The 25807-nt window shown below is 36.8% G+C and overlaps 1 protein-coding gene and 1 pseudogene across 21 annotated transcripts in view; both read left to right on the top strand.

Moving 5' to 3' along the window:
* Positions 1–25807, top strand: part of LOC100393071 (BEN domain-containing protein 5) — a 1596666-nt gene that overhangs the window by 527658 nt on the left and 1043201 nt on the right. The gene's annotated exons all lie outside the window — the stretch shown is intronic.
* LOC144576992 (peptidyl-prolyl cis-trans isomerase A pseudogene) overlaps positions 9371–25807 on the top strand; it is an 81518-nt pseudogene continuing 65081 nt past the window's right edge. Inside the window, exon 1 of the transcript XR_013520040.1 lies at positions 9371–25807. This exon is cut by the window's right edge and continues 65081 nt beyond it. The product of XR_013520040.1 is annotated as a peptidyl-prolyl cis-trans isomerase A pseudogene (transcript).

The raw sequence follows: 25807 nt of genomic DNA, 5'->3' as shown, positions 1-25807 counted from the left end.
CATCTGAGTTCAAGTTCTGGATATTCTTGTTCATTTTCTGTCTGGTTGATCTTTCTAATATTGACAGTGGAGTGTTAAAGTCTGCAACTATTATTGTATGAGAGTCTAAGTCTCTTTGTAAGTCATTAAGAACTTGCCTTATATATTTGGGTGCTCCTATATTGGGTCCATATATATTTAGGGTCATTGGCTCTTCTTGCTGTATTGATCCTTTGATCATTATGTAATGGCCTTCTTTGTCTCTTTTGATCTTTGTTGCTTTAAAGGCTATTTTATCAAAGACGAGAATTGCAACTCCTGCTTTCTTTTGCTCTCCATTTGCTTGGTAAATCTTCCTCCATCCCTTTATTTTTAGCCTTTGTGTATTCTTGCATGTGAGATGGGTTTCCTGGATACAGCACACTGATGGGTTATGGTTTTTTATTCAATTTGCCAGTCTGTTTCTTTTGATTGGTACATTTAGTCCATTTACATTTAGGGTTAATATTGTTATGTGTGAATTTGATACTGCCAGTTTGATGCTAGGTGGCTGTTTTGCCCATTAATTGTTGAAGATTCTTTATTTTGTTGATGCTCTTTAGCATTTGGTATGTTTTTGGAATGGCTGGTACTGATTGTTTTTTTCTATGTATAGTGCCTTTTTCAGGAGCTCTTGTAAAGCAGGCCTGGTGGTGACAAAATCTCTGAGTACTTACTTGTTCACAAAGGATTTTATTTTTCCTTCACTTATGAAGCTCAGTTTGGCTGGATATGAAATTCTGGGTTGAAAGTTTTTTTCTTTAAGGATGTTGAATATTGGCCCCCACTCTCTTCTGGCTTTTAGAGTTTCTGCTGAGAGATATGCTGTGAGTCTGATGGGCTTCCCTTTGTGGGTGACCTGACCTTTCTCTCTGGCTGCTCTGAGTATTTTCTCCTTCATTGCAACCCTGATGAATCTGGCGATTATGTGCCTTGGGGTTGCTCTTCTTGCCGAATATCTTTGTGGTGTTCTCTGTATTTCCTGGACTTGAATATTGGCCTGCCTTGCTAGGTTGGGGAAATTTTTCCAGATAATATCCTGAAGAGTATTTTCCAGCTTAGATTCATGCTCTTCATCACATTTTGGTACACCTATCAAACGTAGGTTAGGTCTTTTCACATAGTCCCACATTTCTTGGAGACTTTGTTCATTTCTTTTTGTGCTTTTTTCTCTAATCTTGGTTTCTCATTTTATTTCATTGAGTTTATCTTCGAATTCTGATATCGTTTCTTTTGCTTGTTCAATTTGGCTGTTGAAATTTGTGCATGCTTCGTGAAGTTCTTGTGTTGTGTTTTTCAGCTCCTTCAATTTATTCATATTCCTCTCTGTGTTGTACATTCTTGTTATCATTTCTTAGAATCTTTTTTTATATTTTTTCAAGGTTTTTAGCTTCTTTGCATTGATTTAGAATGTGTTCTTTTAGCTCATGGAAATTTCTCATTGTCCACCTTCTGAAGTCTGATTCCGTCATTTCATCACACTCATTCTCCTTCCAGCTTTGTTCTCTTGTTGTTGAGAAGTTTTGGTCCTTTGTAGGAGGCGAGATGTTTTGGTTTCTGGTGTTTTCCTTCTTTTTGCGCTGTTTTTTTTTTCATCTTTGTGGATTTATTAAGCTGTCATCTGAGTAGTTGCTGACTTTTCGATTGGGTCTCTGAGTGCACGCCCAGGTTGTTGATGATGAAGTATTTTTGTTACTTAGTTTTTCTTCTAACAGTCTAGCCCTTCTGCTGTACAACTGCTGAGGTCCACTCCAGGCCCTGCTTGTCTGGGGTACACCTGTAACAGCTGCGGAACAGTGAGGGATGCTACCAGTTTCTTCTTCTGCTATCTTTGTCCCAGAATGATGCCTGCCAAATGTCAGTCTGATCAGTCCTTTTTGAGGTGACTCTTTGGATATACAGGGGTCAGGTAGCTGCTTGAGGAGACAGACTGTACTTTATAGGAGCTCAAGTACTGAGCTGTGACCTTCATTGTTTATTCAGGGCTGTTAGGCAGGTGCATTTATGTTTGCTGCAGCAGAACTTATAAATCCTCTTTTTTTTTCTCAGATGCTCTGTCTCAGGGAGTTAGAGCTTTCTATATGAGTATCCATTGCACTATCCTGCCCAGCTAGACCCTATTTGCCTGCCGAGGCTCCGCCCTTCCACAGCAGGGTCTGCCCTTTTGTTGTTGGCTTTGCTCTGCTGCTGTGGGCTCCTCCCTGCTGCTGTGTGCTCTGCCCTACTGTCGTGGGCTTTGCCCTCTTGCTGTGGACTCTGGCCTGTTGCCCATGGGCTCTGCCCTGCTGTCACAGGCTCCTCCCTGTTGGCAGAGTCTCTCTGTTATGGTGGGTTGCTTCAGCAATGGCAGACTGTGTCAGCAATGGGAGTGTACCTCAGTAGGCGTGGAATGCCTCGGTAGTGGTGCACGCCCCTCTCCCACTTAGCTGCACTGTCCTGGATTCAGCTGTGCCCCCAGTGAAACTCTCAACCCTGAGCATTTTAAATTGCCATTCTTTTTGTTCCTGTGGGGTTGGGACCTGCCGAGCCTGGCTCCCTGCCTCAGATCACCTGGCTCCCTGCCTCAGAGCCCTTTCTCTCTTTTTTTTAAGTTGAATGGTAGACTCTCTCCCAGGTGTTTTAGTCACCTGCTGGAAGGGCACCGGGATGTGTGTGATTTCCTGTGCAGCGACCCACTGCACTGGCTCAAATGTCACTTCCCTGGAATCTCCTGTTGTGGCTCTCTGTCCAAGTCCCATTTAATCAGATGGATATGCTAGTCTGCCCTCTCAAATCTCAGATTGTTGGTTTAACAGGGCACCCAGACCAGTGTATTTTGTACTGGGTGCCGCTGCGCTGCGGCACCGGCCGAAATGGCAACAGAAGCTGAGAGTGCTGCGTTGGCGTCCTGTTTCTCTCCTACTCCTGGGATTTCCCCATTCTGTGGGCAACAAAGATCCGTCTGGAAATGTGGCTAGGACTCACCTTCTGTGCCTTCACTGAGAGCTGCAATCCTGAGTTGTTCCTACTTTGCCATCTTGGCAATCCCCCAATCATGTCGTTTTTGTTTAGTTCTATTTATGTGATGAATCGTGTTTATTGATTTGTGTATGTTGACCCAACCTTTGCATCTTGGGGATGTTTTTTGATGTGCTGCTGGACTAGTTTGCCAGTTGAGGATTTTTGCATATTTTGTTGATGATTTTTGCATTGATGTTCATAAAGAAAACTGGCCTGAGGTTTTCTTTTTTTATTATATCTCCACCAGGTTTGGTATCAGGATGATGCTCGTCTCATAGAATGAATTAGGGAGTTCTTCCTTTTAAATTTTTTAAAAGTTTTAGTAGGAATGATACCAGCTCTTTTTTGCACATCTGATAGAAGTCAGCTGTGAATCCATCTGGTCCTGGGTAGGTAGGACCAGGTTTATTTGTTGGTAGGCTCTTCATTACTGCTTCAATTTCTGAGCTCATTGTTGGTCTGATCCGAAATTCAATTTCTTCCTGGTTCAGTCATGCTAGGGTGTAAGTGTCCAGGGATTTATTCCTTTTTTTTCTAGATTATCTAGTTTATGTGCCTATAGGGGTTTATAATATTTCTATTTGTATTTCTGTGGGGTCAGTGGTAATATCCCCCTTGTCATTTTTTTTATTGTTTTTACATGAATCTTCTCTATTTCCTTCTTTATCAGTCTATCTATCTAGTTTATTTTTTTGAAAAACCAGCTAGCTCCTGGAGTCATTGATGTTTTGAATGTTTTTTTATGTCTCTGTCTCCTTCAGTTTAGTTCTCATTTTGGTTATTTCTAGGCAATGTGCAAAAATCACTAGCATTTTTATATGCGAGCCATATACAATCAAGCTGAGAGCCAAATCATGAATGAACTTCCATTCACAGCTGCCACAAAAATAATAAAATACCTAGAATACAGCTGATAAGGGAAGTAGAGTTCTCTACAGTGAGACTACAAACCAACTACTCAAATCAGAGATCACACAAACGAATGGAAAATCATTCCATGCTCATGGATAGAAAGAATTATTATGGTTAAAATGGCCATACTGTCCAAAGCAGTTTATAGATTCAATGCTATTCCCATTAAACTACTACTGACATTCTTCACAGAACTAGAAAAAGCTATTTTAAAATTCATATGGAACCAAAAAAACCTGAAAGCCAAGGCAACCCTAAGCAGAAAGAACAAAGCTGGAGGGATCACGCTACCTGATTCACACTATACTACAGAGGTATGATAACCAAAACAGCATGGTACTGGTACAGAAGCAGACACATAGACCAATGGAACAGAACACAGAACCTAGAAATAAGGCTGCACACCTTCAACTATCTGATCTTTGACACACCTGACTTAAAAGCAATTTGGAAAGGACTCACTATTCAATAAATGATGCTGTAGTAACTGGCTAGCCATATGAAGAAAAATGAAACTGGATCCCTTCCTTACAGCACTTGCAAAAATTAGCTCAAGATGAATTAAAGTCTTAAATGTAAAATTCAGAACTATAAAAAACTTTCAGAGACACTCTGACAATATAGTTCAGGACATAGGCATGGGAAAATATTTCATGATTAAGACACCAAAAACAATTGCAACAGAAACAAAAATTGAGAAGTGGGACCTGATTTAACTAAAGGGCTTTTGCACAGCAAAAGAAGCTATCAGCAGAAGAAACAGAAAACCTACAAAATGAAAGAAAATATTTGCAAACTATGCATCTGACAATGGTCTAATATCCAGCATTTATAAGGAAGTTAAACAAATTTACAAGAGACAGAAAACATTAAAAAGTGGAGAAAGAACATGAACAGATACTTCTCAAAAGAAAACATACAAATGGCCAAGAAACCTATGAAAAAATGCTTAGTATCACTAATCATTAGAGAAATACAAATCAAAACCACAATGAGATGCCATCTCACACCTGTCAGAATGGCTATTACCAAAAAGTCAAAAAACAGCAGATACTGGCCAAGTCATGGAGAAAAAGGAATGCTTTTATGTTGTTGGTGGGAATGTAAATTAGCTTAACCATTGTGGAAGATAGTGTAGTGAACTAAAGAGAGAACTAGTTTGACCCAGCAATCTCATTATTGGGTATATACACAAAGGAATGTAAATTGTTCTATTATAAAGACACATACATGCATATGTTTATTGTAGCACTATTCACAATAGCAAAGACATGAAATCAACCCAAATGAGCATCAGTGATAGAACAAAGAAAGTGTAACATATATACACCATGACATATTGTGCAGCTATAAATGAGAAAGAGATTATATCCTTTGCAGTGACATGGATGTGGCTGGACACCATTATCAAATGCTACTAAGAGATATCTACAGAATTCTCCATCCAAAAACAACAGAATATACATTCTCCTCATTGCCACATTACACTTACTCTAAAATTGATCACATAATCAGAAATAAAACACTCCTCAAAAATTGCAAAACAATTGAAATCACAACATTCTCTTAAACCACAGCACAATTAAATGAGAAGTCAAGACTAGGAAATTCACTCAAAACCATACAATTATGTGGAAATTGAATAAGCTGCTCCTAAATGATGTTCAGGTAAGTAAGGAAATTAAGGTAGAAATGAAGAAGTTCTTTGAAAACAACAAGAAAGATACAGTGTACCAGAATCTCTGGGACACAGCTCAGGTAGTTTTGAGATGATCATTTATAGCACTAAATGCCCACATCAAAAAGCTAGGAAAATCTCAAGTTAACAACCTAACATCACTACTAGAAGAACTAGAGAACCAATGGCAAACAAATCCCAAAGCTAGCAGCAAACAAGAAATCAAAATAATAAGAGCCATCAATGACAAACCCATGGCCAACATCATACTGAATGGGCAGAAGTTGGAAGCAGTTACCTTGAAAACTGGCACAAGATAAGATGCCCTCTCTCACCACTCCTATTCTACACAACATTAGAAGTTCTGGCTAGAGCAATCAGAAATAGAAAGAAAAAAAGGTATTTAAATAGGAAGAGAGGAAGTCAAACTATCTTTCTTTGCAGATGATATGATCTTATATCTAGAAAACTCCATCATCTCAGCCCAAAAGCTTCTTAAACAGATAACTTTAAGAAGTCCCAAGATACATAGAAAAATCACTAGCATTTTTACACACCCAAAACATTCAAGCTAAGAACCAAATCAAGAATTTATTGAAAAAATTAGCCAAGAATGGAAGCATGTGGCTGTGGTCCCATTTATTCTGGACACTTGTGCCCAGCAGATCAAGGGTGCTGTTAGCCATGTTCACACCACTGTACTCCAGCCTGGGTGATGGTATGAGACCCTTTCTCAAAAAATAATTTTAAAATAAAATGTAATCTTATTTACAATTTACACACAAAAGTACCTACTTATACATATAACCAAGGAGGTGAAATATCTCTACAAGAAGAACTAGAAAACATTGCTGAAAGAAATCAGAGATGACACAAATAAATCGGAAAACATTCCACATACATAGATTGGAAGAATCAATTCCATTAAAATGTTCATACTGTCCTAAACAATCTACAGATTTAATGCTATTTCTATCCAATTACCAATGTCATTTCTTCACAGAATTAGAAAAAATGATCATAAAGTTCACATGGAGCTAAAAAAGAGCCCAAATAGCCAAGGAATTCCTAAGAAAAACAATACAGCTGGAATTTTCATGTTACCTGACTTCAAACTATACTACAAGGCTACATTAAAAAAAGTAAAAAGACATGGTACTGGTACAAATGTAGACACATAGATCAATGAAATAGAATAGAGACCTCTGAAATAAAGCTGCCCACATACAGCCAACTGATATTCAACAAAGTTTACAGAAATTAAAAATTTGGAAAAGATACCCTAACTATTCAGCAAGTACTTCTGGGAAAATTGGCTAACCACATACAGAATGAAATTGGACCTTTGCCTCTCACTCCATACAAAAATTAATTAAAAATGGATTAAAGACTAACATGTAAAACCTAAAACTATTAAAATACTAGAAGAAAGCTTATGAAATACTCTTCTAGACATTGTCCTATGCAAAGAATATGATTATATCCTTCAAAGCAGTAGCACCAAAGACAAAAATTGACTAATGGGACCTAATTAAGGGTCTGCACAGAAAAAGAAACTATAAACAGAGCAAACAGATAACCTACAGAATAAGAAAATATTTATTTGCAAACTGGCAGAGGTCTAATATCCGGAATCTATAAGGAACTTGAATCAACAAGCAAAAACCAAACATCTCTATTAAAAGTTAGGCAAAGGACATTAGCAGATGCTTCTCCAAAGACTTATAAGTAATTAACAAACATGAAAAAATGCTCAGCATCGCTAATTATCAAATAGATACAAATCAAAACCATAATGAGGTACCATCTCACACTAGTAAGAATGGCTGCTATTTTTTTTTTTTTTTCTTGGGGTACATGTGCCTGGCCTGTGGCATGGGTATATTGCATGATGCTGAGATTTGGGGTATGGATCTCATCACTCAGGTAGTGAGCATGGTTTTTCTCTCTTTTTTTTTTTTTTTAGGGAAAAAGAGAAAAAGAAGGGGAAAAAAAGAAAAAGAGGGAAAAAGGAATATTACTTCATTCCTAAAATGGGTTTCAATAATGGCCGATCAATATTTTGAGTGTTTAAAGTGGTTAATGCATATTTTATGTGTTTAAAATGGAGCCCTCTATTGTGTTTATTTGTTCTGGCTCTGAGTTCAAATCCTGGATATCGTTATCAATTTGTTGTCTCGTTGAATCTAAATCTCACTATGTGTCTTATGTATCTGGGTGTTAAGATCTCTTATTGTTACATTAATCCTTTTACCCTTGTATCCTTATAGCTTTGAAATCTATTTTGTCAAATGTGAAAATTGCAACTCCTGCTTTTTATTTATTTATTTTTGCTCTCCATTTGGTTGGTACATTTTTTTTTTCCAACCCTTTATTTTGAGTCTATGTATATCTTTGGATATACCGTTGGATTTTGTCTGTATCTTTTGATTGGGAGATTTGGTTGATTTAACTTTAGGGTTGCTGCCATTTGATATTAACTGGCTATTTTGTCCTTTTTTTGATAAAAATTCTTCTTTATGTTAATGCTCTTTACTTTTTGGTGTATTTTTAGAAAGGATCATACTGGTTGTTCCTTTCTGTGTATAATGCTTCTTTTAGAAGTTCTTGTAAAGCAGGCCTGGTGGTAATAAAATCTCTGAGTACTTGCTTGTTCCTAAAAGATTTTATTTTTCCTTCAAATGTAAAGCTTAAATTGGCAGGATATGAAATTCTGGGCTGAAAGTTTTGTTCTTTAAGTATATTGAATATTGGCCCCCACTCTCTTCTAGCTTGTAGGGTTTCCGTTGAGAGATCTGCTGTAAGCCTAATAGGCTTACCTTTATGGGTAACTTGATCTTTCCCTCTGGCTGCCCTTAATATTTTCTCCTTCGTTTCGATCTTGGTGAATCTAACGATTATGTGCCTTGGGGTTGGTCTTCTTGAGGAATATCTTTGTGGTGTTCTCTGTATTGCCTGGGGTTGAATAGTGTTCTGCTTTGCTAAATTAGGAAAATTTTCCTGGATAATGTCCTGGAGAGTATTTTCCAGCTTGACTTCATTCTCTCCGTCACATTCAGGTACACAAATCAAGCGTATATTAGGTCTTTTCACATAGTCCCATATTTCTTGGAGACTTTGCTCATTCCTTTTTATCCTTTTTTCTCTATTCTTGTCTTGTCGTTTTGTTTCATTAAGTTGGTCTTCGACCTCTAATACCCTTTCTTCTGCTTGATCCATTCGGCTGTTTAAGCTTGTACATATTTCACTCAGTTCTCGTGTTGTATTTTTCAACTCCATAAGTTCATTTGTATTCCTCTCTATATTGTCTATTCTTTTCAACATTTCATCGAACCTTTTTTCCAAGTTCTTAGTTTCTTTACATTGGGTTAGAACAAGTTCCTTTAATTCCCAGAAGTTTCTTATCATCCACCTTTTAAAGCCTACTTCAGATAATGGAACACAGTCCTTTTCCATCAGGGCTTGTTCCGTTACTGATGAGTCCTTTTCCATCAGGGCTTGTTCCGTTGCTGATGGGTTCTGATTTTGAGTATACTCGGTCTTCTTAGGCTGTTTTTTTCCCTTCATTATAGATGAACCGCCTTTCTAATTAGTTTTCTGAGTCAACGTCCGACTTACTGATTCCCAGTGCTGGGATCCGAGCCACCCACTGTGGCAGCCTAAATAGCAGCAGTAAGACTGATGGTGCTCTTCTGCCCGGGAATCTCTGGTCTGGCTTCCCTCTCGAGTCCGCAACAAGAAGCTCTGACTTCCCCGAGCTCCAAACTCTGGTCAGTAGGGGAAGCAGTCCCGTTGGCTCTGCGTGAAGAGCTGCTGCACCGAGACGCCAGCAAAACCGCTGCGGCGGCCACAAGAGTCACGCTGGCGACCCGTGGGGCTCCTCCACTGGGAATCGGCTAATCGGTGAGTGATGAAAATTTGTCTAAAGATGTGGCGTCGTCTCGTTCTCTGAGCTTTCACTGGGAGCTACAATCCTGAGCTGTTAGTGGTCGGCCATCTTGAATCGTGAGCATCGAATGGCTGCTATTAAAAAGTCAAAACATAACAGATATTGGTGAGGTTGTGGAGAAAAGGGAACACTTATGCACTGGTGGCATAAATGTAAATTAGCTCAGCCACTGTGGGAAGCAGTTTGGAGATTTCTCAAATAAATCAGAGCTATCATTCAACTTAGGAATCTCATTACTGGGTATACACTAAAAGGAAAATAAATCATTTTACTAAAAAAAAATATTCACTTGTATGATTATCTCAGCACTATTCTCCATAGCAATGACATGAAATCAACCTAGATGGCCATCAACAGTGGATCAGATAAAGAAAATAAGATACATCTACAACATGAAATAGTATGCAGCCATAAAAAGGAGGACATAATGTTCTTTGCAGCAACATGGATGCAACTGGAGGCCACTATTCTAAGCAAATTAATGCAGGAACAGAAAACCAAATACCATATGTTCTCATTTATAAATGGTAGTAAAACATAGCGTACATATGGACACAAAGATGGAAACAGTAAACATTGGGGATTCCAAAATGAGGGAGGAAAGAGTGAGGCATTGGCTGAAAAACTACCAGTTGGTACCATTTTCACTACTTGAATGACAGAATCATTAGAAACTTAATACTGTGCATCACACAATATACCCATGTAACAAACTTGCACATGTACCCCTGAATCTAATATAAAATTAATGAAAATAATAATTCAAAAACTAAACAAAAAAAAGCAAAACACATATTCTTCAGGACTCAACTTTGAATTATTTTCAGTATATAGTCAGAAGTGGAATTGCTGGGTAATGTGGTCTTTAATTTTAATTTTTTGAGAAACCACAATACTGTTTTCTACAGAAGCTGTCTCTTTTTACATATTATGTTCTGAGACTTAATTTTCCTGGGGGGATTCTTTATTTTTTGTTTCAAGCATGTTTATAACTGCTCAACAAAACATTTTTATGATGGCTACTTTAAAATCTTTGTCAGATTGTTCTAAATATCTGTCATATATGTGTTCATATCTACTAATTACATTTTTTTCTCATTTCATTTAAGATATTCCTAGTTCTTGGTATATGTGGTTTTCTAGTGAAACAGTCATTTTGTATATTAGATTATGAGACTCCATATAAGAATTAAGCAATCTGTCTTGATTAACTTCTGCAGCAATAAAGACTCTGAAAGGAGGATGCTGCCACTTTATTGCCAGGTTGGAGTAGAACTGTGTGTTCTCCACTGACAGCTGCAACAGAAGAAATGCTTCCTTGTTACTGCTGGGCAGGGTTCTGGGCTGTGGTAAAAATTATGTTTTTCCACAGGGCTATTTTGACACTATACAAGCAAGGAAGGGATCCTCATTTTTTCTGGGGTGAGAAGTTCTGGTACCACGCATTTCCTCTACTGACACTATAGTAGTGTAGGGAGAGGCTTATTACTTCCCAGGAGGAATGAAGGTCTCAGCTTCTTACTTAGCCATTTCTGATACCACTCTGGTAGTGGAGTTGGGACACCTTGTTACAGTATGGAGAGGGTGAAAGTCTAGACAACTCACTAGTTTGTGTTGCTATGAGTGGAATGGGGCCACTGGTTTTTCCTGTTGTGTTTGACTATAGTAGAAATTTTCTTCTCTAAGTTTCTTGTCTTGTTGGGCTGTCTCTTTCCTGGTCGTTTGTCTAGAGAACAGACTTTCTTTGGCTTTCATTTTTTTGTACCTAGTGGCATTTCAGGGGTTTTGGCTTCTGTAGTATCCATTCTTGCATCTTTGAGGCAAAAGAAAAACCCATGGAACTGACTGCAATGTTATTCTCTGGGTCTCAAGGTCTCTAGTTTGTCTGCTGCTTCCCTCTGTCTTTAAGAGTCTTACTGGCCAGGCGCGGTGGCTCAAGCCTGTAATCCCAGCACTTTGGGGCGCCAAGGCGGGTGGATCATGAGGTCAACAGATCGAGACCATCCTGGTCAACATGGTGAAACCCTGTCTCTACTAAAAACACAAAAAATTAGCTGGGCATGGTGGCGCATGCCTGTAATACCAGCTACTCAGGAGGCTGAGGCAGGAGAATTGCCTGAACCCAGGAGGCGGAAGTGGCGGTGAGCCGAGATCGCGCCATTGCACTCCAGCCTGGGTAACAAGAGCGAAACTCCATCTCAAAAAAAAAAAATAAATAAAAGAGTCTTACTATGTTTGTTGTTGTGTATAAGGTCTAAGACTTTTAGTTTTATGCTGCAAGAGAATTACGGAAACATACATGTACTCTATCTTTCTAGAAGCAGTCTCCCGAATATTTGAGAAGTTAAGACTGAAAACAAAAAAAATTTTTTTGAAAGATTCTGAATGCCTTGCAAATTGCATTGTGGAGGTGTTCATCAGGACAAAAATCTAGTATTTAAATAAAACACTTTTTATTTAAATAAATAAAATACCTTTAAGCTTCCTTGATATGAAAGCTAAAATAACACAATGACTTATATTGTTGCTTGTTTCATAAAAGGAAGCATATCTGTTGACTGGAAAGTTTTCCCTAGCCCTACATTTTAGGAGAGATTGTTGTATGTATTCCTTGTAAAGAGTTGGTTAAATTCATTGTGGATATCTTTAAGCTGAGATTTTTCAAAGATATTAGATTGTTTCTTATAGGTGAGCATTTCTTATGCCAAAGGCAGGGCAGGCAAACCCCCAAATTGGAGGTTAGCTGAAGAAGGTTTTTGGCTTTGCCCAGGAAGGAATTTAAGGCTGATCTGGTAGTGTTAGACAGCAACTTTTATTGAAGTAGCTGTGTATATTGGCAGCAACAAAGGTATTGCTCCTTGCAGAGCAAGGCTGCCCCATAAGTAGTGTGCCTAGAGTAGCAGCTCAAAGGCACATCTGCAGTCATATTTATACCCACTTTTAATTGTATGCCAAATTATGGGACAGATTATGCAGTAATTTATTGAAATAGGGTGAGAACATCCAGGTCATCAGATTGTTGCCATGGAAAGGGGCAATAACTTCTGGGTGTTGCCATGGCAATGGTAAACTGACATGGCACACTGTTGGGCATGTCTTATGGAAAGCTACTTCCACCCAATCCCTGTTTCAGCTAGTCCTCAATTTGGTCTGGTGGTCTAGCTCTGCCTCCGGAGTCCACTTCGACCTCCTAACACATAATCTATTTGGTAATGATACTTCTAATAGTAGTTAAGCTAATAAAACCTATGCATATTATGTTTTGGTATCTATGTTACTGTTTAGAGGTCAAAGATCTGGAGAAATGGATAGTAAATTAGTTTCTTCTATTCTTTCCTTCAAATACTGGATATCTTCTATGAGTATTTTACAAGGGTAGAATTGCCTGGAATTTCTAAGTCTTCTTGATTAATGTATGGAGTAGGTATAATCTGACATATTATTTTAAGAAATCTGTAGTATACATTTGATATAGATATTGTTTTAATACTATTATATTTAGAACAGAATTTTCTGGTTAAGCAAATTATCTCTCCTGGAAAAATGTTTCATCTATGGAGGATGTGATCGGTGGGTTACAGTGAGAAGAAAATACATTAGAATACCTGCTACATTTTAGACATTGTACTAGAAGTTCTCTGTATATAACTTTTAACTTTTAAAATAATTCTGTGGAGTGACTATTATTATTCTCATTTTACAGATAGACAGACTGAGACTAGGGGATATCGAATCATTTACCCAAGGACACACTACTAGTAAGTGTCAGAGTTAGGATTCTGTATTCAGTCCTGTTTCGTATTCCTCCCTTATACGTAGACTTTACGCTATGCGTCAGCCAATCTACTTAACTGAAGATGAAATTAAAAGATAAAATGGATGCAAAGATTTATTTAGTAAGAAAGCAGTGAATGGAGGTGAAAACACACAGCAAAATGTAAATCAGTGAGTTCAGCTTCTTAGCAGCAGCTTAAATCAAAAATATTATGAAGGAATTTGAAAGAACTGGTTTGATGATAATATTAACTTTCTGCAAATTTCATTTTACAAACTTTACCTGGTTTAGCAAGAGCCATCAACTATTTATGGTATTTAGGGGTGCCTTATGAGATGTCAGAAAGAATTTGGTCATCTTTGGTACAAGTGTCTACCAACACTTGTATTTGGTAAAATATGCCATTATACCAAAGTGTATGTATTCACAGTGAAATTATTTTAAATAATTGGATAATGCACTAACTAAAATATAAATCCCTAAAGCTTTAAGCTCAGAGACCTTCTTGGTTGGCCCAATCTCTTACTTCACTAGAAGGAGGCTGAAGGAGCTGATCATAATCCTGAAAGACACAGTCCTAAACACCATACTCCCAAATGTTGAAATCTCAAAAGATTGATATATAATCCTGGAAAAAAATAATTAGAAAAATTTTAAAAGATATTTCCCTACATTTTAAAGAACAATTGTATGAGAAACATATAAAAACATAACAGAACATTTCATAGCACATCTTAACAATAAAATAGGCAATAATAACATATGTATTTTTGAAAGCATAAACACTCAGGTACATTAACAACAGTCACATGGTTGTAATGGTATGAATTATATTTATAAAGAAATAGTTGAGAAGGGAAATGTATAAACACATATCACTGTGGTTGGTAATTGTGTGTACCCAGTCTTATTATATGGTCATCTGAGATACCATGACAAACAACCTGTCTTTGATTAGATAGATCAAAAACTACAATAGCTCACCACTGCAAATGCAGTCATCCAAAGAGCTGAGATCTTGAGAAATTTTATCTTTCAAAAATGTACATGTACAAAAAAGGCATTTCTTCATTTATTGAGGAAATTTCAACATTTGTATATACACACACAATGCTTACATACACAGTCAGTATTGTGATAATGTACTTTCATGGAGTCAAATTTGCAAAAAATGCATAAAGCAAATTAGAATTCTAAAAGTTTCTACACGATTATTCCTTCAGTATTGGAAATGATATGAAGATGAAATATATAGCATAGTGAATTGTAAAAAATGATGATGAAATTTGCAAATAGTGAGGAAAATGAAACAAACGACAAAGAAAAATTGACATATGAGAATGTGTATTACAGCAATAGATTATAGGCATTTGCATAGGGATAATCCATAAGAGTTGGCCTAACATGAGGTAAATTATCCTGTGATTGTGATTTTCAAGATTTTAGATGTTAGGGATTTTAGACTTTAGGGATTTTTATTTGGGGGGACTTTGATCTTTCAGGATTTCAACATTCAGGGTTATGGCATTTGGGACTGTATCCTTCAGGGTTATGATCCAAATCTGGGAGCTGATATCTGAGAGGCCAAATGACTTAAACTCTCAAGTGACTAGTAAGTAGTTAATCCAGGACTAGAGTTCAGTCTATCTGAATTCCAGACCAGTATTTTCTATTAAAATAATCCAAAAACATTCCAGGTACTGTTATTTTCTTACCATATTTGAAGGATTGGTTCCAGGACCCTATGTGTACCAAAATCCTCACATATTCAAGTCACCACATCTGCATTTGGTTGAAAACAGTCTGTGTGTAAGTGAACCCATGCATTTCAAGCCTGTGTTGTTGAAGGATCAACTGTAATTTTATTCATCTAAAGATAAAACTTTGCCTAATTTTAAATGTCATTTAAACTTTGCAACTGCTTCTTCTTATTAGCTTAATGTTTTATAGTGTTATCATTTGATAATTGTGCTTGAATATCAGGGCCTAAGAAAATACAATTAAAAAGCACCAAATGTCCTAGCTAGAAGGACTATATAGTTAGCATAAAGTCCACACAACTGGGAATTTTTAAGGGAAAGGAACATATTTCAACCATTTTTTAATTGTCTGCACTTGTCTTTTAGGTCCTACTTGAATTTTGGTTGAATGTGTGAATGAATAAAGTCTGAATAAACTGTAATACTTTTAAATACTAGAATTGAACAACACCTTAAGAAATCATGAAGCCCAACACGTTAATTTTAAACATAAGGAGACTCAGAACAAATAACAGTATATGGCTTAATGTCATGCAAACTTAAAAGTATAATGTACTTACATAGACTTTTCCAGTGCAGTAAAAACCCTTCCCTTCTCAGGCCATAGATTACACAGTAATCCTGCATTGCTCACAGTTGACATGGTTGGTGCCCTCATGGTTGTACAGATGTACACAGTGGTTCAGTGCATGAGATAGGTATTACTGCCACTGTTTTACAGATGGGGAAACAGGCCTAAAGAGGAAGGGACTTGCCCAAGCTAGAGACAAATTACATATACGAGAACAAATATTGAACCTTTGCTATCTGACAACTCAGTAGTATTTTTTCTTACAGTACTCCAGGGTGAAATAATTCATTTGATGATCCTTTATGTCTAACCACATAACACATTCTAAACAACACGTAAAGCAGATACCTAAGCTTGCGTACTGTTTATAGTTTTATTTCTGGCTCATGTTCTCTTTCTAACTACTCACACTTTCTAACTGGCTCACACTGTCTTTCTAACTACAACCTTGACTCAGCTTCATGGTACATGAAGTCATGGTTGACTTTTACTTTTTGCTGCCTTCCCAATTTAACCCCAATTTCCTGTAATCTCATACCTTAGTTTCTTCCACCCCAGCACATCCTTTTTTTTTTTGTCATGATTGGCAATTGGGCGTGATATAATTTTCTTAAGATTTAATGAGATTACTCCTGTGTGTCATTTGATTTTTTCTCTGACTTTAATTTTGAACTTGTCTTTGAGAATTATCTTGCCATCTAGTAAAATTTCCTTCTCTGCACACTATCTCTGGGTGATTCATCTTTGCCCATCACAGGGGTATGTGTGCCAACACCTACACATACAGGTGAATCTGCTCCAGTGACATATTTTAATTACAGATTTAGTCAGAAGTAATTAAGTCTTTCTGTAATGAGGATAGGAACCTAGTTTTAAAAATTCATGCTGCTTCCGACATCTCATGTGTGGTTTGTGCCACCCTCGTTTGCAGAGTAAGAAGGAGCCTCTAGTGTAGTTAGATTAATTAATAGAAGGAGAATAAACTTAATGGAGCCAGAAAAGTGCAAAAAAATGGTGCTTTCCCCTCTATATCTCATGCAGATAAAATGGCCATCTTGGGATTGTGGCAAGGGATGGCAATTGCATTTTAATTACAGGGCTGATGGTTTCGGGATTGTACCAGATGGAAGAGCCTTTTTAGAGAGAGGCCCACTCATTGCCTCTGTCGATTTTCCCTCTGATTCTGGTTAACAAAACCTGACAAGAGATAAAAGTGATGAGGCTGCATTTTGATCTGCTGGATTTTATTCTCTGTTCTGTTCTTTGACTTGTGAGTTTCAGTCGAATCTTGATTCCTGTGAAAAAGATGCTCCTTTAGACACTTTCTCTTTTCTGTACCTCCTATGAATGGTTGTGGCTTATTTTGGGGGAACCCACATTTTATAAAATTATTTTCACGAATATAGACTGGAAAGGATGAGTCCTGAATTGACACTAATGAAAGCCAAATCCTTGAGGAAGTTTTAGAATGTTATCATATAGGTAAACAACCAGATCACTGGAAAGCCACTATTCATCAAGGAGTTGAAATGATTCAGATATATTAACGTGGGACTGATGTGAAATTCCATTCTAAGGCACAAAATGCTACTCTACCATGTGCCTTGCCAAGCCCAGGTATATAGTTCTGAAGCGATAAAATGAGTCATTGGGAATCATCTCAAGACTTTTGCTTTCGTCTAAACCATTTGATTTAGCAGTTTTTGTCCCTCAAGACACTTCCTTCAACCTTTTCTCCTCAGAGAAAGATCATTTGTTATCTTCTCAGTATAACTTGGTGTTTTGAGGGAAATAAACATCAGACTTTCACAGATGTCAGAGCTTTGATTTTAAGGTAAACTATTTGTTCTAATTATATGGAATGATTCACAGCTTATGCAAATGTGTGATTTATTACCAAACCACCTCTTTGTGGTTTTTTCCCTTTCATTTGTGGACTCCATTCCCTTTCATTTTTTAGCTAAGTGCTTCCTAGGAGTGGCAGTAATACCTACATTGGGCTATTGAGTTCCTTTTGTCTCTTCCTGAGAGCCTAGAATAACACTGTTATGTTTTCATTCACTTGACAAAAAGTCAAGGAGCAATTTCTATGCATAAGGCACTGAAGATATATAAATGATGGTCACATTTGTTGATATGGAGGAGATAGGGAGAGGACAGATCCTATAGCACTTTAATGTTCCTTATCTCATGTGTACCTCACAGTAGTCTTGCAGGGTAGGTAAGGCAGCTCTTATGCTGACAGTTTTACAAATGAGGACACAGGCTGTAAGAGGAAAAGTGACCTACTTAAGGTCACGTACTATAGGAAGTATAGGAATCCAGTGAGAATGATCCATAGTACCCAGAATCAGCCTACATTTCTGTGTGAATGTGAGTGTGTTTGTGTGTGTGTGTGTGTATGTAGGGGTGGGGTAGGGAGTACAATCAGGGTTGGGAAATTATTATTTCCCTATATGAAGTGACAGGGATTACATTTTCTCAAAGTAACTCCACAGTGTATCTACCTGACCCAGAGCCTGACATTCTATTTTGTTTGTTTGAGGCATCGAAGGCTGGTCTTAAAATGCCAGTGTTCTTTGTGAGGGAAGTGCATGTTACTTGTTATTCATTTATTTGTTTGTTCATTCAAAACACCATAGTAGAATCCTGTCCAATACCTGATCTTGAGCTAGGTAACAGGAGAGGAGTAGAGGGTGATAGTTATTGTGTGGGGATGTGGTGCAAGCATCAGTTTAGTCATACTCTCTAATTGCATAGCCCACATGCCACCACACTTAGCTAAATTGTGTATCTTTAGTAGAGACAGGGTTTCACCATGTTGGCTAGGTTGGTCTCAATTGGCCTCCCAAAGTGCTGGGATTACAGGCATGAACCAATGCACCTAGCCCTGACTAAGAGCTTTCTATGCTGTCTTAGTTGCCTTCTCAGTTTTGCAGAGTTCCATAGTTTTCCTCTGTTATATACTCAGGAAGGACATTATATTCTTTGATTTTGTTTGCCTTTCTCTTCTATTACATAGTAAATGCTTTAAACTGTCTCTCAGTCATCTTTGTATTCGCCAAAATTAATCAACATTTGTTTATTGTGGACCTATTAGGCAGCAGTCACTGTGCCAGATACTGCTGGAAATAAGACCAACCCACAGCTTCTGCCCCCAGAAGGTTGTGATATTTAGCTTAGGCTCAATGCAGAATAGGATGAATGTATGAACAAATGAAACTACTTTGTAAATGTGGTGTTATTCAGATGCTATTTATATTCTTAGGACACTCAGTTGAAGTGAGGATTTGATTCAATGTCAACATTAATCTTCCCAGAGTTTTCTGAGCCAGTGCTCTTTAAATTGATATGTGGCTCTCCCCTTGCTTGTGAGTTACATATTATCTCAGAATTAGGTTAGACAGAATTCCTTTCCTATCTTAATTACTCCCCATCTCCTTTTCTAACAATGTCTTTCTTTACTGATAACCTTTAACCTGTATGTGAGACAAAGCCTCAGAAAGTAGCAGATGAGAAGAAATATCCTTTTCATCTTGAAAGAGACCCAATTTTCTCTGAAGATCCATGGGTAATACAAGGAAACTTCATGGGGAGTAAGCTGCTGGGTCCCCAAATTTTCTTTGAAAGACAATGAGCAGTGCTTTACATTTACATCCATAGTAAAAAGTAGGTTGGTCATATAATTTGTCTCCCAAACATGAAATTTTTAGGTGAAAGGGTACTATTGAAAATTATTCCAGAATAACTTGCATAAACTAGGGCTGTTTCTGGAAAACCAGAGTATATATGTTTTCTATAGTAATGGGAAGATTGCAGTGTCAAGCATGGGCTGGAGTCAAGTCAACTTGGGGTAAAATCCTGACTCTGAAACTTAATATAACCTTGGGCAGGCAATAACTACGTCTATTTTTCCATCTATAAAATGAAGCTATTATACCTGTGTTCTATGCATATTGCATTAATTGATATAATACATTTAAAGGTCCTGACCCATAGAAGTTCAAAGAACATTAGTTTCCTTTTCTTTTTGATTTATTCAATAGCAGCTCTGCCATTAACTCAATGTATAATGTTGGACAACTTTCCCCATTTCCTTATTAGTCAAGTGATATGATTGGAATAGATGATCTCCCTATTCTTTATTTTTCACAGGTATCAGAATAGTCCATTTCAGGAAACCTTATTGCCATAAACCTCCACAATATCTTGGGGATCTTGATAGTTATATGTCCCAGATGTCCTTGACATGAAAACAGCACAACACTTCTTCAGCAAACTGTCACACACTTAAGTTCAGAAATTATAGTGATCACATTATTAGGTCTTTCACAGTTCTAAGTCACATTATGTGCTCCTCTCTTAGAATCAATATAGTCAAAGCCCATAACTTCAACATATGTATCCCTGTAACATCACAAAAATTGGGATATTCCAAAGTGACATGAAATAGTCTTTAATGCTTTTAATCCAAGCTTTAAGCTGTTTTTTAAATGACGAACCTGTGGCAGCTGATCCATTTCCCCCTGAGAATTCTTTTCTTCATAATAAATAGCCCAAATTCTTTAAGCTTATTTTTCTAAGGATATATTAACAGTTATTTAGTCACTGATGGTTCATCTTGCTGGATTCTGGTCAGCTGATATCTATTTCATTTCAGTGAGGTCAGTGTCGTTCCTCACTCTCTTACCAATGTGTCACCAAGTTTTATTGATTCTATCTCCCTAATTTATGTTCAGATGGTGCTTCTTTTCTATTCTCTCTGCTGTACAGTTCTATAGTTATGTTTAGTTCAAATGCACAGTAAATAAATACTTATTACATGCTACCTACCAGGCAGTGAAAATGCAAAGATGAATAAAGAATAAGTAGTCTCTGCCTTCAAGGAGCTATTCTCATTTAGTGTTTGAACTAGAAATAGCCTTAACATTCATCTAGCCCAAATGCCTGATTATATAGACAAAGAAATTGAGACTGAGAAAGAGAAAGTGACTAGCACAAAGTCATACATCTAATAAGCTACAAGGGTAGGTCTAGGATCCGGCTCAAGATCATTTCTTCTTTATCACAGGAGTGCAAACACCTGGCTGGAGTCCAACAAACACAAAACCAGCCTGATAAACAAAAATACAACCACGTATCCTCACAGAGTCCACTTTACTCCCCTGCTGCCTCCACTAGAGTAGGTGCTGGTATCCACAGCTAAAAGACATGAAGATTGCTCACATCACAGGACTTTTTGCAGATACTTCCTGTTATCAGCCTGTAGCCCTGTAGTTCTGCTTGGTGACTAGACCCAGAAGAGAAAAAAAATTATTGCAGTACGACTCTTGGGAAGCCCCATCCATAAGAGAAGGGGTTAACATCACATTAAGGGAACACCCTAAGGGACAAAAGAATCTGAATAGCATGCCATGAGTCCCAGATTTTCCTGACATAGTTGACACAAATGAGAAGGAATGAGAAAAACAATTCTGGTAATATGACAGAACAAAGTTTTTTTATACCCCGAAAAGATCACACCATCTCACCAGCAATGGATCCAAAGCAAGATGAAATCTCTGAATTGCCAGAAAAAGAATTCAGAAGGTCGATTATTAAGCTAATCAAGGAGGCACCAGAGAAAGGTGAACTCCAACTTAAATCAAAAATATGCTACAGGATATGAAAGGAAAATTCTTCAGTGAAATAAATAACATAAATAAAAGCAATCACAACTTCTGGAAAGCAAGGGCAAACTTAGAGAAGTGAAGAATACACTGAAAATCAAATCAGCTGAAGAAAAACTTCTAAGCTTGAACACAAGGCTTTTGAATTAATTAATCCAAACCATCAAAGACAAAGAAAAAATTTTTTAAAAATTAACAAAGCCTCCAAGAAGTTTGAGACTATGTTAAGCATCCAAACCTAAGAATAATTGGCACTCCTAAGGAAGAAGAGAAATTGAAAAGTTTGGAATTATTATATTGAGGGAATAATCAAGGAAATTTTTTTTATATTATGTATTTGAGGGAATAATCAAGGAAGTTTTGAGGGAATAATCAAGGACCTTCCCCAGGCTTGCTAGAGATCTAGACATCCAAATAAAAGAAACTCAAAAAACACCTGGGATATTTGTTGCAAAAACATCATCACCTAGGCACATAGTCGTCAGGTTATCTAAAATCAAGATGAAGGAAAGAATCTTAAGAGCTATGAGGCAAAAACATCAGGTAAACTACAAAGGAAAACCTATCAGATTAACAGCAGATTTCTCAGCAGAAACCCTACAAGCTAGAGGGAATTGGGGTCCTATTTTTTAGTCTCCTTAAACAAAACAATTATTAGCCAAGAATTTTGTATCCAGTGTAACTAAGCTTCATAAATGAAGGAAAGATATAGTCTTCCAGATAAACAAATGCTCAGATAATTCACCAATTAACCACTACCAAGACAGCACTATAATAACTGCTAAAAGAAGCTCTAAATCTTGAATGAAACCCTCAAAATACACCAAAATAGAACCTCCTTAAAGCATAAATCTCATAGGGCCTATACAATAATAACACAATGAAAAGAAAAAACAAGGTATTTAGGCAACAAGTAACATGATGAATAGTACCTCACATCTCAATCCTAATGTTGAATGTAAATGGCCTAAATGCCTCACTTAAAAGACACAAAATGGCAAAACGAATAAGAATTCATGAACCAAGTTTCCACTGTCTTCAGGAGAGTCACCTAACACATAAGGACTCATATAAATCTCAGGTAAAGGATTGGAAAAAGATATTCCATCTAAATGGACACCAAATGTCAGCAGGAGTAGCTATTCTTATATCAGACAAAACAAACTTTAATACAACAGTAGTTAAAGAGGAACATTATGTAATGATAAAAGGACCAGTCCAATGGGAAAATATCACAATCCTAAATATATATGCACCTAACACTAGAACTAGCAAATTTATAAAACAATTACTACTAGACCTAAGAAATGAGATAGATGGCAACACTGTAATAGTGGGGGACATTAATACTCCACTGACAGCACTAGATAGATCGAGACAGAAAGTCAACGAAGAAGCAAATGGGCTTAATAGATATTTACAGAGCATTCTACCCAACAAATGCCAAATATACATTCTATTAATCAGCATATGGAACATTCTTTAAGATGGACCATATGATGGGGGGAAAAACCTCAGTAAATTTAAGAAAATCAAAATTATATCAAAGACTCTCTCGAACCACAATGCAATAAAATTGGATAAGTAACCTGCTCCTGCATGATCATTGAGTCAACCATGAAATCAAGATGGAAATTTTAAAAATTCTTTGAACTGAAAGATAATAGTGACAACCTATCAAAACCTCTGGGATACAGCAAAAGCAGAGCTAAAAGGAATATTCATAGCAATAAATGTCTGAAAGTGCACAGTAGACTTTCTAAAGTCACACCTCACAGAACTGGAGTAAGAAAAATCCAAACCCAAAGCCAGAAGAAGAAAAGAAATGATAAAGATCAGAGTAGAACTAAATGAAAGTGAAACAAACAAAAAATATAAAAGATGAATGAAATAAAAAACTGGTTCTTTGAAAAGATAATGAAGTTGATAGACCTAGCAAGATTAACAAAAAAAAAAGAAAGAAGATCCAAAAAAGTTCAAGTAGAAGTGAAACAGGAGATACTACTACTGATGCTGAAGAAATACAAAAGATTGTTAAAGGCTACTATGCACATCTTTATGTGCATAAACTGGAAAACCTAGAGGAGATGTATAAATTCCTAGAGATATATAATCCCCCTAGATTAAACCAGGAAGGTATAGAAACTCTGAGTAGACCAATAACAAGTAGCAAGATTGAAATGGTAATTAAAAAATTGCCAACCAAAAAGAGTTTAGGACCAGATGGATTCACAGATGAATTCTATCAGACATTCAAATAAGAATTGTTACCAATCCTATTGACACTATTCCATGGGATAGAGAAAGAGAAAATGCTTCCTAAATCATTCTATGAAACCAGTATTGCCCTAATACCAAAACCAGGGAAGCACATAACAGAAAAAAAAAAAAAGAAAGAAAAGAAGGAAAACTACAAACCAATATCCCTGATGAACACTGATGCAAAAATCGTCAACAAAGTATTCACTAATTGAATCTAACAGCACATCAAAAAGATAATCCTCCATGATCAAGTGGATTTCATACCAGGGAAGCAGGGATGGTGACACTTCTGCAGGTCAGTAAATGAGATACACCACATTAAGAGCATTAAAAACAAAAATCACCTGATCATCTCAATAGGCACACAAAAAGCATTTGACAAAATCCAGCATCCCTTTATGATTAAAACCCTCAGAAAAATCAGCATACAAGGGACATACCTTATGGTAATAAAAGCCATCCATGACAAATGCACAGCTAGCATTGTACTGAACAGGGAAAAATTGAAAACATTCTCCCTGAGAACTGGAACAAGTCAAGGATGCCCACTTTCACCATTTCTATTCAGGAAAGCACCAAACGTCCTAGCCAGAGCAATCAGACATGAGAAAGAAATAAAGGGCATCCAGATCAGTAAAGAGGAAGTCAGACTGTCACTGTTTGCTGATGATATAATTGTATACCTAGAAAATCTAAAGACTCATCTAAAAAGCTCCTAGAACTGATAAATGAATTCAGTAAAGTTTCAGGATACAAAATTAGTGCACACAAATTAGTAGCACTGCTACACCAACAGTGACCAAGCTGAGAATTAAGTGAAAAATTCAACTCCTTTAACAATAGCAAAAACTAAAATAAAATACATTCCTAGGTATTTTATTTTAGTTACACCTAATTAAAGAGGTGAAAGACCTCTATAAGGAAAGTTACAAAATGCTGCTGAAAAAAAATCATAGCTGACACAAACAAATGGAAGCACATCCCATGTTCACTGATGGGTGGAATCAATATTATGAAAGTGACCATACTGCCAAAAGCAATCTACAAATTCAATGCAATTTCCATAAAAATTCTATCAGCATTATTCACAGACCCAAAAAACAATCCTAAAATTTATATAGAGCCCAAAACCAGCCTCTATAGCCAAAGCAAGACTAAGCAAAAAGAACAAATCTGGAGGCATCACATTACCTGACTTAACACTATACTATAAGGGCATAATCACCAAAAATGCATGGTAATGGTATAAAAATAGGCACACAGATTAATGGAACAAAATAGAAAACCCAGAAATAAAACCAAATACAGTCAATTTATCTTTGACAAAGCAAACAAAAATCGTAAAGCGGGGAAGGACACCCTATTCAACAAATGATGTTGGGATAATTCACAAGCCACTTGAGAAGAATAAAACTGGATCTGCATCTCTCACCTTATACAAAAATCAACTACAGATGGATCAAAGACTTAAATCTAAGACCTGAAATCATAAAAAATTTGGAAGATAACATTGGAAAACCCTTCTAGACAGTGGCTTAGACAAAGACTTTGTGACCAAGAACCTAAAAGTGAACGCAACTAAAACAAAGATAAATAGATGAGGCTTAATTAAACTAAAAAGCTTCTTCAAAGCCAAAGAAATAATCAGCAGAGTTAACAGACAACCCACAGAGGGAGAAAATATTCACAGTCTGTACATCCAACAAAGGACTAAGATCCAGGATCTACAAAGAATTCAAACAAATCAGCAAGAACAAAAATGATCTGCGCTAAGGACATGAATAGACAATTCTCAAAAGAAGATATACAAATGGTCAATGAGCATAAGGAAAAATGCTCAACCTCACTAATTTTCAGGGAAATGCAGATCAAAACCACAATGCAATACTATCTCACTCCTGTAAGAATGGGCATAATGAAAAAATAAAAATATAATAGATGTTAGCATGGATGTGGTAAAAAGGGAACACTTTTACACTGTTTTTGGGAATGTAAACTAGTACAACCATAATGGAAAACAATCTGGAGATAAAAGATAAAGTTCTTTAAGGATAAAGAACTAGAAGTAGACCTACCATATGATACAGCAATCTCACTACTAGGTATCTACACAGAGGAAGGGAAGTCATTATAAGAAAATGATAGTTGTTCATGCATGTTTATAGCAGCACAATTTGGAATTGCAGAAATATGGAAGCAGCCCAAATTCCCAT

Source organism: Callithrix jacchus, chromosome 7 (genome assembly GCF_049354715.1).
Source record: "Callithrix jacchus isolate 240 chromosome 7, calJac240_pri, whole genome shotgun sequence".
NCBI classification, from domain to species: Eukaryota; Metazoa; Chordata; class Mammalia; order Primates; family Cebidae; genus Callithrix; species Callithrix jacchus.
The sequence above is the reverse complement of the archived record's forward strand: the minus strand, read 5'-3'. Positions and strand labels throughout refer to the sequence as shown.